This window comes from Callorhinchus milii, unplaced genomic scaffold (assembly GCF_018977255.1).
Source record: "Callorhinchus milii isolate IMCB2004 unplaced genomic scaffold, IMCB_Cmil_1.0 Scaffold5, whole genome shotgun sequence".
Classification (NCBI taxonomy): domain Eukaryota; kingdom Metazoa; phylum Chordata; class Chondrichthyes; order Chimaeriformes; family Callorhinchidae; genus Callorhinchus; species Callorhinchus milii.
The window spans coordinates 65,556,324-65,567,083 of NW_024704746.1; the positions used below are offsets into that span (position 1 = coordinate 65,556,324).

The window sequence follows — 10,760 nt, forward strand, 5'->3', positions numbered from 1 at the left end:
TAGATGAGCTGCGTATTTTCTTTCCACTGAATTATTGTGAGGCACATGTGCGGCTCAGTTGAGAGCACTAGATGAACCTTAGTCTTCTTTCATCTAGCAAATTCTTATGTTCTTCTGATCTTGCGCCACTTCTGCGATAATTTTGGCTCAACGTAACAGTCTGGAAGGCAAAATAAAAAGAGGAGAGAGAGAGGAGAGAGAGAGAGCGTCTGCAAGAAAACAACATAAAAAAACTTCCCAAGTAACTGCTTCCAGGCCAGAAGGAATACTTTTCTGTTTGTTTAAAATATTCCTCCTGTGCTTGGCCGTGTTTTTATTTGTTGTTTTCCATCTCCGCGCAGGCAGTGGGAGTGACCCAAAATAGCACCCGGTCAGATCGTGCGTCCTTTCGAATGTTCTTGCGTTTGCGCGTTAATATACCTCGAGGCGCCATCCAGCGTGAAGGGCCCCGTGTCGACTCAAGTCGTCGTTGTTAACACGCGCAATTAACGCTGCCGCGTTGCGCCCGCAAACACACAAGTCACTCCACTTCACGGTGTATCCTGCGAAGGCGCTTTGCGACGTCTCGAACGACGTGATAAGGCGCTGTGTCAAATGCAGGGATTACTGTCATTTATTTATTAATTATAACATGGGATCGCGGCTGAAAATCAGCCAGGACCCTGGTGGTGAAGACAGCCATCCTGTGCAGTAACCTAATAAACTAAGGACATGCTTTGGCAGTGAATGATTCTAAAATAGCTTTTCTTCCTGTGGGATTTTTTTAAGGAAAAAAAAACCTGTGGCCAACCTTTATATTCTCTCTCTCTCACGCACACGCACGCACGCACATATAAACTCGCTCACACTCATTCTCACAAACGAAAACCCATAGGCACACACACAGACACAAACACGCACACAGACAAACGCGCGCGCAGACACGCTCTTTGTCTCAGACCCTCTCACGTACACGTGTAGAATGACTCGTAATGTATTGACTGCAAAGTTTGCGCCAACTGTTTGCGAAGAGTTCAGTTCTGATTTGCAACACCTGAGCCTCCAGTGTTAAAACGTGTATGTGCGTCTCTTTTCGCTGTTGATGGGATCCGAGCCTCCTGGCGATGGACGGACACACTGCCCCACGCGCTCAGGCTAGGACAATTTCGGGATTAGTTGCTCGCTGCTTCGTTTGCCAAAATAAAGTGTGTGCAGGACGGGGGTGGGGGGCGCAGGTGGTTGGTTCATTCGCAAGCGAGAGGACCCAGGTTCGATTCCCGAGTGGAGCAGAACCTTAGTCAAGTTTCCTTACTCCACACGCCTCTGTTTACCCAGCAGTGAGTAAGAACCCAGTTGTTAGTCGATTGGGGGAATCGCTTTCCAGGGTAAATAATCACTTAAAAAACTATATAAAATACAAGAATTATTATTTTATTGTTGTTATTCATCTCTTGTCTCCACTTGCTTTTCTCTGCTTGAACTCACTGGCTCCCTGATGTAGGATGAATTGATTTAAAAATCCTCCCTCTCGCTTTCAAATCAATTCAGGCCCTAGCATTTCCCTTCATCTCCGATCTGCTCACACCCCACACCTCGACCCACCATCTTCGCTCAGCTGGCTCGGGTCAACCGCATGTCCCCTTCCGCTCCACCATTAGCAGCTGTGCTGTCAGCCACTGTGCTCTGAATCTCTGGACCTCCTTGCCTCAATCCCTCCATCTTGCCCCATCTCTCGGCCCATCTACAAATCACACCTGAGCACTTTCCTCTTCGGCCGCACCATCGGTCCCCTCCCCTCCCTCAGTCCCCACGCCCGGCCCGGGTGCAAACCTCAGATCGTCCAAGATCTTGGGACCTCCTCCCGACGGGAAAGGCTATAAAAAGAGATAAATGTAAATTTATATTGTGGTTTCATTTGGGTGGGTTGTTGGTAAGGACGTGCGCTCTGGGACACTGAGGGTGCGCTATGTAAATACAAGTTGTTGTTGTTGACACCAAGAGAAACTCTCCTCTCTTTTCAAACAGTGCCATAGGATCTTTGACATCCACCTGAACAGGCAGACAGGACCTCGGATTAACATCTCACCCAAAGGTCGGCAGCTCTGACGTGGCATCGGAGGGTCAGCTTAGACTATATATGGATTCCGAGTCCTGGCGTGGGGGGGGGGGCTTGAACCCAACAACCTGCTGACTCAGTGGCAAGAGAGAGACAGCGCGAATCACCGATAAATGACACATTGGACCCGCTTCAAGAGTTGCTTGCAGCTGGCAAACACGGCACATTTCTTTTGCCAGAGCCTGTGACCTGACTCTTTCTCTGTAATACGGGGGCGCAGGTTGCGGTTTAAGCCGCGTAGGTACCTTAGCATTCCGTATCCTCCCCAATTGGAGCCACGCACCTGACTCATAGATAATCCGGGGACGAGGTGTGAATGGCAGATCGACCAAGCCTTGCCTGCAGCTTCGTCTGATCTGTTTCTTGAAACAAACCGGAGAGAGAGAGAGAGAGAGAGAGAGAGAAAAAAAAACACCTTAAGATTGCCCGCAAGTGCCTTGGCATCGGGCAGAGATCCCTCGAACCTCTTCCTTCTCCTCCCTAACCACCGCGACCCCGGAATGGAAGTTTTGAACCCCATTTTCTCTCCTGCTGTCTTTTGGGGATCTGCTCGACGAAGGCTGCCAGTGAAATGATCGAGCACCCAGTTCTTCCCTTGAGGTAAAGTCAAATGTTTTCTCGAGGATGCGTTAAAACCAACCAGATTTTTTTTAGTTAATTAAAAAAAATAAGGGCAGGTCATTTTTAGAAAGGTCACTTGAACTGCGACACGGAATTTTTTTTTTTAAAAAATCCAGCGCGAGGAAAGTGCTCTCGGAAGGATTACTGACCGTAAAGCGGCCGAATTTTGCCATACGGAGGCAACCTTGTGGCTTGTTTTTGTGTTGTTTTTCACAGTTGAACATTCTTGAGGAAGGACGGTGAACGTATTTGATCACTTGTCAACACAAAGTGTGTGTGTGTGCGGGGGGGGTGGGAGTGGTTTATAATTCCTAACAGTGTCAAACCCCACTCGGCTGTTGGAGACGCTCCAACTAGAAATGCAAATCATTGTTAGCGTATTGATCAGAGCGTCTCGCAAGCGCGTTCGATTCCCGGGTGGGGGCGAAACCCTAAGCAAGTTTCCCCTACTCCACACCCAGCAGTAAGTAGGAACCCGCTCGTTGGTCGATTGGCGGATCGCTTTTCCGGGTGATTATAATAATCCCTTTCGAAAAATGTGGTCCCTCAAATCCTGACTATTTATTGGGAGAGACACACACCTCACCCCCGCCCACCCCCCCCATACTCCCCCCAATCCGTTCCTCGCTCAGGAGTATACGTATTTTTTTTTGACTGCCAACAATAAATGGTTAGCCTTTCATTTACGCAGAGCGGTTTGGCCACGTGTAAGGCCATGAATTGTTGCAGCCTGTCTCGGATCTCAAGATCAGGGTTGAGAGAAAGTGGCAGCTCAGGGCACCCTGGGTTAATAATCCCTCCCAAATAAATAACATGATAAATAATCTGGTCGCTCAATCCACGGCCATTTGTGGGGGACGCCGCTGTGCGCGATTGGCGGCCGCGTTTCGCCCACGAAACGCACAGTCGATTCGCTTTACAGTATATTCCGTGGAGCGCTTTGAGACGTGTCTTAGCCTTAAGACCATTGCCCGAGAACCACAATGCTGTGGGCATCGCAGGTGTCAAGGAACGTTGTGAATGGAGCTGATCGCTGCAGCCTGTTCATGTCACACCTTTCCTTGACCCTTTTTTGAGGCTCTCCTGTTAGGATTCAATGACTGATGTACACAACAAATATAATTTGATGTTCGGTAAAAATCTCACCTCCCCCACCAAGAGAAAAAAAATCACTTATGTCCTTTCTGCCTCGTCGCGTCCAGGTTACTGTCAGCGTTTCAAAGCGATTCATGGGATAGACTGTAAAGTGGTGGGTAAATTGACTTCTTGTGGGTCAACGCAGCATCCAGTACGAACACAGCAATGTCCCACAAACGGTTGAATTTGATACCTGCACAGAGGGGGAAAAGGAATGAAAGGCGGGGAGACAATAACAACAACAAGATTTCATTTATAGAGCGCCTTTCACGTCGGGAGGACGTCCCAAGGCGCTGCACAGTTGGGTCGGGACCCGAGCCTTGGAGGGAAATGGTCAGTGTGAGGGGAGGGAAGGGAGGGAACGAGGAGGGGGTAGAGAGTCGAGAGGGGAGTTGAAGGCACGGTCGAAGAGAAAGGTCTTGAGACCGGCCTTGAAGGAGGAAAGGGAGGAAGCGGCGAAGGCACTGGGGGATGGAGTTCCAGAGCCTCGGGGCTGAGAGGCTGAAGGCCACCGATGGTAGGGCGGTTAGGGCGGGGGATGTGGAGTAGACCGGAGCCAGAGGAACGGAGACGAGAGCTGAATAACTGTTGCATTTGATACAGCGCCTTATCGCGTCTTCGAGACGTCTCAGAGCCCTTCACGGAATATACTGTAACGTGAATTTTGTGGGCGAAACGCGGCAGCCGGTTGAGCACGTGGCAAATGGCCCCACAAACAGCCGTGAAGCAGAACAACCACCTTTCTTTGTTGGGATTGTTGGCCAGGAGGCCGGGGTGGTGGAGGGGAGGAGAGAGGAACCGCGTTTCGCTTCACAAGTCACTGAAGTAACTTTCTGCCTGTGGTGCAGAACTCCTTCCGGCAGATCTGTTCCTAATCGATGTTCCTCGATAAGCGCTCCGGAACGCTACCCTACGTGGCGTACAAGTGGAGTCCTGCAGCTCAGTGGTTAGAGCACTCGCTTCGCAAGCGAGAGACCCGGATTCGATTCCCGACGGGGCGAAAACCTTGGGCAAGTTTCCTTAGTCCACTACGCCTGATAATAATCCCGCAAGAAAAAGAACAATAATAAAATTGGTCACTTCAATCCACGGCTGTTTGTGGGGGACGCTGCTGTGCGCAATCGGCTGCCGCATTTCGCCCACAAATACACAGTCAATTCACTTTACAGTATATTCTGTGAAGCGCTTTGAGACGTCTCGAAGACGTGAAAAGCGCTGTATCAAATGCAAGGATTATTATATACGTGTGTATATATATATATCAATGCAAGTTGTTGTGGTCGTTGATGTTTCTCTCAGGGCTTACGCATTGGAAGTTTTTTTTTCTCGTGCGACCTTTAATTGTATTTAATGCCTTTTTTTTTTGTCTGTAGATTACAGCGGGACACAGGCAATCTTCACCAGCTACTCCTCGCAGTAGCCAAGCACTCTTTGAGTGCAGCGTTGAGTAGTGGGCGTGCACTGTTCCTCGTGTCTACTCTTCCCCCCCCCACCCACATCTCGGAGCAGTGTGCACTCTTTATTGGATCATATAGGTGTGTGCGAGTGTGTACGAGTGCATCTTTTGCCTTCGATCAGATAGTCCATCTGTGTGTGTGTGTGTGTGTGTGTGAATGAGTGCAACTGTTTCTATTACTTTGAATCAGGTTGTCTGTGCGTGCGTGTGTGTCTGCCCGTCTGTGAATGAGTGCGTGTGAGGGCCCCGTTTGCCTTGGATCAGATTGTGTGTGTGCGTGTGTGTATCTGGCTGTCAACGAGTGCGTCTGCCTGTGGAGGTGTGCGTCTCTCTCTCTCTCTCTGTCTGTCCGTGAAGGTGTGTGTCTGTCGGTCTCTTTGCCTCTCTCTGCCTCTCTGTCCGTCTGTGAGGGAGTGAGTCTGACTGTCTATCTGTCTGTGAAGAAGTGTGTCTGTCTATCTCTCTGTCTATCTGCGAAGGAGTGTGTCTGAATCTCTGTATGTCTGTCTGTCTCTCTGTCTATCTGTCTATCTCTCTGTCTGTCTGTCTGTCTGTCTGTGAAGGAGCGTGTACCAGCGCACCTGTTTACCCCGAAGCAAAGTCGAAGAAGTCTTCACAACTTCTCCAAGGAGCTGGTTTCCTATGGTGGTTTAGATGTAACTCAGCTGTGTCTAGCACCATTTGAAATCAGTGTTCTTGGAGAAAGACTGTCAGCTCACTGCCGGGACCAAGAAACAACTTCATCACCGCGGTCCTGGAAACCGAGAGCAATGAGACGTCAGGTCCATGTTTATGGTATTTTGTTGAGCCCCAAACCCCGAGGTGTTGTTGTTGTTGAAGTTGATTTGCAATGCAACACCCACACATGCACACGCGCGCCGCACACACCCTAGCACACTGCACACACACACACACACACACAACCCCGTCACACACCTCACACAACCACGCACACATCCCACACACAAACCACGCACCTCACGTATCTCACACACACACACACACACCACATCACACACACCTCACACACCACATTACACGCCACATCACACACATGCCGAACACACCACATCACACGCACGCACACACCTCACACACCACATCGCGCACACACACACACACCTCACACACCACACACCACACAAGCATCGCACGACACACACCTCGCCACACACACACGCCACACGCCACACACACACACACGTCAGTGGGGCGAATCGGTTATTTCGCAGTGGTCGTAGAATTTGTTTTTTGTGGAGGGGGTGAAATTTACCTGTCAATGGGGTTGGAGTCGAGAGGGGTGGAGGGCAAGGTGGGGTAGAGGTGGGAAGATGACCCGAAGGCACAGTCGACGAGGAAGGACTTGAGACGGGCCTTGAAGGGCGAGGTCCAGGGAGCTCCGGTCTGGGACGGAGTTGGCCGAGGGCGGGGGCAGAAAGATCTCGAGATTAGTTTTGAACGAAGAGGTTCCTTCGGCCCGTCGAGCTGCTGAATCGATACACGAAAAGCCGACCTTAAAATACACCGGGTATCGTTACTGTTATTTTAAGAGCCGAGTGACCCGAGTTTTTTTAACGTCTTTATTCTTTGCTTTCGTCCTTTTGCTTTGCACGTCTGGTTCCCGAGTCAGTTCCTCTGTTGCAACTACATTCAAGGGTTTCCATTTGACTTTTTACCCTTGACTGTTTCCCCCCCCCCCACCCAACCCCCCCATAACTTGCTGATGACACACAACTGCTCTCACAGATCCCACGGGGGTCATAAATTTACCCCGGAGGGTGAGACCGCAGAGGTTTCAAGTTATTTTTTTAAAATTCCACTTCCCGTACGGCTGATCTGTAAATAGAGTTGATTTGCACATGCAGCCCCTCCGCGCGCACACGCACTCACGCTCAGCCCCCAAGTCGGGGGGGGGGGGGGGGGGAGGGAGGGGGTGAATCAGTTCTTTTGCGGGGATTAAAGAATTCGGTGTTTATTTCAAGCTCCTCGAAAACGTTGCCTTCAAATCCCTTTCACGCCCCAACCTCTCCTCGACCCTGCTTTCTCCCGACTCCACCACCCCGCTGCCTCCGCTCGACTGGCTCCGGCCTCCTGCTTGCCCCTCGCGCCCCGCGTCCCGCCATCGGTGGCCGCCGCGCCTACACCCCGAACCTCTGGAACACTCTCCCTCGATCCCTCCGCCTCGCTCCCGCCCACTGTCCAGCGCTCTGGGGCGCTACCCCTGCAGTGGGGGAGCACCGCCTAAACGCAAGTTGTCGTCGTCGTTCAGTAAATGTTCTTGTACCCTTAGCGTACGTAGTTTGACCTGTCCCTTGCACACCTGGGCGAAGGAGGGACCGAGTATGTTTTGTGTACCTGGCCTTTTGTTGTCGTCGTCGTCGTTGTTGTTGTTGTTCTGTTGCTGCTCTGTCCCACTCGCGTTGGGTGACATTATTCGCAGCAACAGAAATAACGTCTCTTTCTACCGTGCCTGTACCGGTCACCTCTCCCTCTCCCTCCGGCTCTGCCTCGTGCTCAGCCACTGTCGAGGGCTCCGGGACTATACCCTGCGGGAGTGGGGGGGATGGTGGGGGGAGGGCTGGTGGCCCGGGCACTACGTGAAAGAAAACTGCAGATCCCAGCAGGATGTATTTGCCATGCTTTTATTTAACCGAATGAATCAATGGTCGTGTATTAGCATTTCAACCAAAGGCTGAGATGTGGGTCGAGGCTACACCCAATCCCGAATAACCGGAGACTAATGAGGCTTGACCGGCTATCATCTGGATGGACCACTTACTCCCCCCACCCCAACCCCCCCTTAGAGGATGACTGATTTCTCTTGGTGTTCAGAGGCTACACACTTATCTAGCACCATTTGAAATCGGTTATAATGATAGGGGAACGTCAACACAGCAATCTCCAGTCGGTCGGGCAGAAGAAAGGGAGGATGCTTGCAATGGCGGGTTTTAGTGCTGCCGTTCTTTACCTCGTTGGTGTTGTCTCCCTCCGTTTCTCTGTGTTTCCCTGGTTTCTGCGTTCTCTCGATCGCTCTAGTTTCTTCTCTCTCTCTCTCACACACACACTCTCGCTCTCTCAATGTTTTTCTCCTCTCGCTCTGTCTCAGTGCTTTTTTGTCTGCCTCCTTCTCACTCAGGATCATGTATGAATGTTTTATCGATATCAAGGGATACGGGTCGAAGGCAGTTAATTGGAGTTGAGGTACAGATCAGCCATGATCGAATAGCATGGCGGAACAGGCTCGAAGAGCAGAAAGGTCTACTCCTGTTCCTTATGTTCCCCTCTCTCTCCCCTTCGCATGCTGTTTTTTTTTTGTCTGTTTCAATACCTAGCCACCACGGCCGTTATCAGAATGATTCTTAACTCAGCCTCTCCGTCCGCACCCTCTGGAACTCCATCCCACAGTCTCTCCACCTCTCCCCCTTTCCTCCCTCCACCTATACAAATGCAATTTGTTGTTGCTTGTGTTGATGAAGTCCTTCACTGCCCATAATAACCTTGTGCACGTGTCGAACTAAGTGGGTCTGATGCTAAGTGAATCTGTTGTGCGTGCTGAGCCAACGCTGACGGGAGACCACATTGGTTGCTGTCACCCTGATCTGTTCCGGCCACACATCTGTCGCACGTCTCGCTTTCTTTTAAAATGATCCCACTGCGCCGCGTGTCCAGTCACCGAACTCGAACCTGTCCAACAGAGACGCATTCAAAGAGTGTGAAGCATCTGACGTCGCCTTCAAGGCAACGACGCAACCCAACAGGTCAGTAGAAATGTCTTTGTGTGTCGCACGCATGTCCAACGGAGAAGCAAAGATCTGGCCCTCGGATGAAAAAGTTACACCCGGGAAGTTAAAGGTCCCGTGGCTCTGTCGAGGCCTGGGAAACAATCCTCCAAATAAAATTGGTCGCTCACTCCACGACTATTTGTGGGACACTGCCGTGGGCAACTGGTTCCCGTGTTCGCCCTCAGTCGATCCACTTACTTTACATTATATCCTGTGAAACACTTTGAGACGTCTCGACGACGTGAAAAGGTTCTGTATATAATGCAAGAAAAAGGCAGAATGGGAAGAAAACATCTCCCCCCCCCACCCCACCACCACAAGTGACCACAGAACTCTACAGCTTGAAATTCGGATTCAAATTCGTCTCCTCCGGGCAGTGGTAACTCCGCAGTCCGCTCGCCCGCTCCCGGTTCAGAGCGGACTCGCACCCTCTGGACGTTTTAACATCGCCCTCGGAAGCGTAGGAAAAGGCTTCACAACATCGACCCCAAAAATAAAACCCACAACACAGGTGCCATTGTCAAAGCTCTGCACCTGTCGAGCCCAACGGTTCACACTAACACATTTCTGAAAATGGTTACCACAACATGACAATCTTCAGGAAAAAAGCAGCAAGTCAGCCTTTATATATAGATAGATATATGTCGTACATGTACATGTGTGTATATATAGAACTCTGCCCTCCTCCTGGTCTCACCACAGAAACCCAGTTGATTGATTCAGCTTTGAACCCATTTCAGTTCTCTCGTCTCCGCAGCCTATTCCACGAGCCCCAACAACAGCTTTTAATTCACACAGCGCCCTTCACCCTTCGCCCTTCACCCAGGAGAGCGTCTCTGACCGCTGCACAGTGACGTGGGTGTAGGCCGAGCCAGTCGTGCTCGTTTCAAAGGAGATTTTTGTTTCACACGTTGTGTGTATATATCTGACACCTGATCGATTTTTTTTGTACGGTGAAGGAATTGGTCAGTTCCATCAGCAGTGCCCTGGAGGACTGAACCTCGTCTGACTCAGGAACTGGACTACCGCAGAGGGTGGATTCCACTCCCAATAACATCTCACGTTTATAGGGGCCTTCACCCCAGGCAGAGTCTCAGAGCGTTTAACAGTGGAGGAGCCTGGGGGAGGGAGGAAGTGACCATATCACCTCGGATTCAGCTCCAAGAAGACTACTTATCTCCTCCTTTCTCCCCCCTTTCAAGCTTTGAGCCCTCACTAGATGGTTGGCATGTACTGCTACCGGAATTCTCTGCCAGCTTCCTGGTGCGCAACACAGCTCAGCCTGAAATGGGTGAGAGCATTGCCACCATTTTTGGAGCGGTGGGGGTGGGGTTTCAGGCAAAATGTGTCTTTGACTCATGCAGAAACACATCACCACCAGGCTTATAAAGAGTCACCAAACCAAACTTTGAGAATTCCGTGCATCCCGCCTACACGCGCGAGGTGGACTGTTGGAATGGAATCCTTCTAGGGCAGCTTATGGTGTGCCACCACCTTCCTGGCCAGAGCTCTGACACACATCTCAACCCATCCATCAAACGTTTGGTGGTGTGGAGCTTGAGGCAGCTCTGGGTAATAGATCTCTGCGTACCGGTCAAGGTGAATGCCAAGCCCTGGATCCATGAGTTGAGGGTTCACTCCAGGTACAGCAAAGGCTTCCACCAGCTGT

The 10,760-nt window shown here is 50.8% G+C and overlaps 1 long non-coding RNA gene across 1 annotated transcript; it reads left to right on the forward strand.

Annotated features, from left to right (window-relative positions):
* Positions 1-2,024: 2,024 nt before the first annotated feature.
* LOC103176945 lies at positions 2,025-8,517 on the forward strand. The gene is made up of 3 exons (XR_487654.2): positions 2,025-2,695; positions 5,227-5,388; positions 8,446-8,517. It is a non-coding gene; the product is annotated as an uncharacterized LOC103176945 (long non-coding RNA).
* Positions 8,518-10,760: the final 2,243 nt, after the last annotated feature.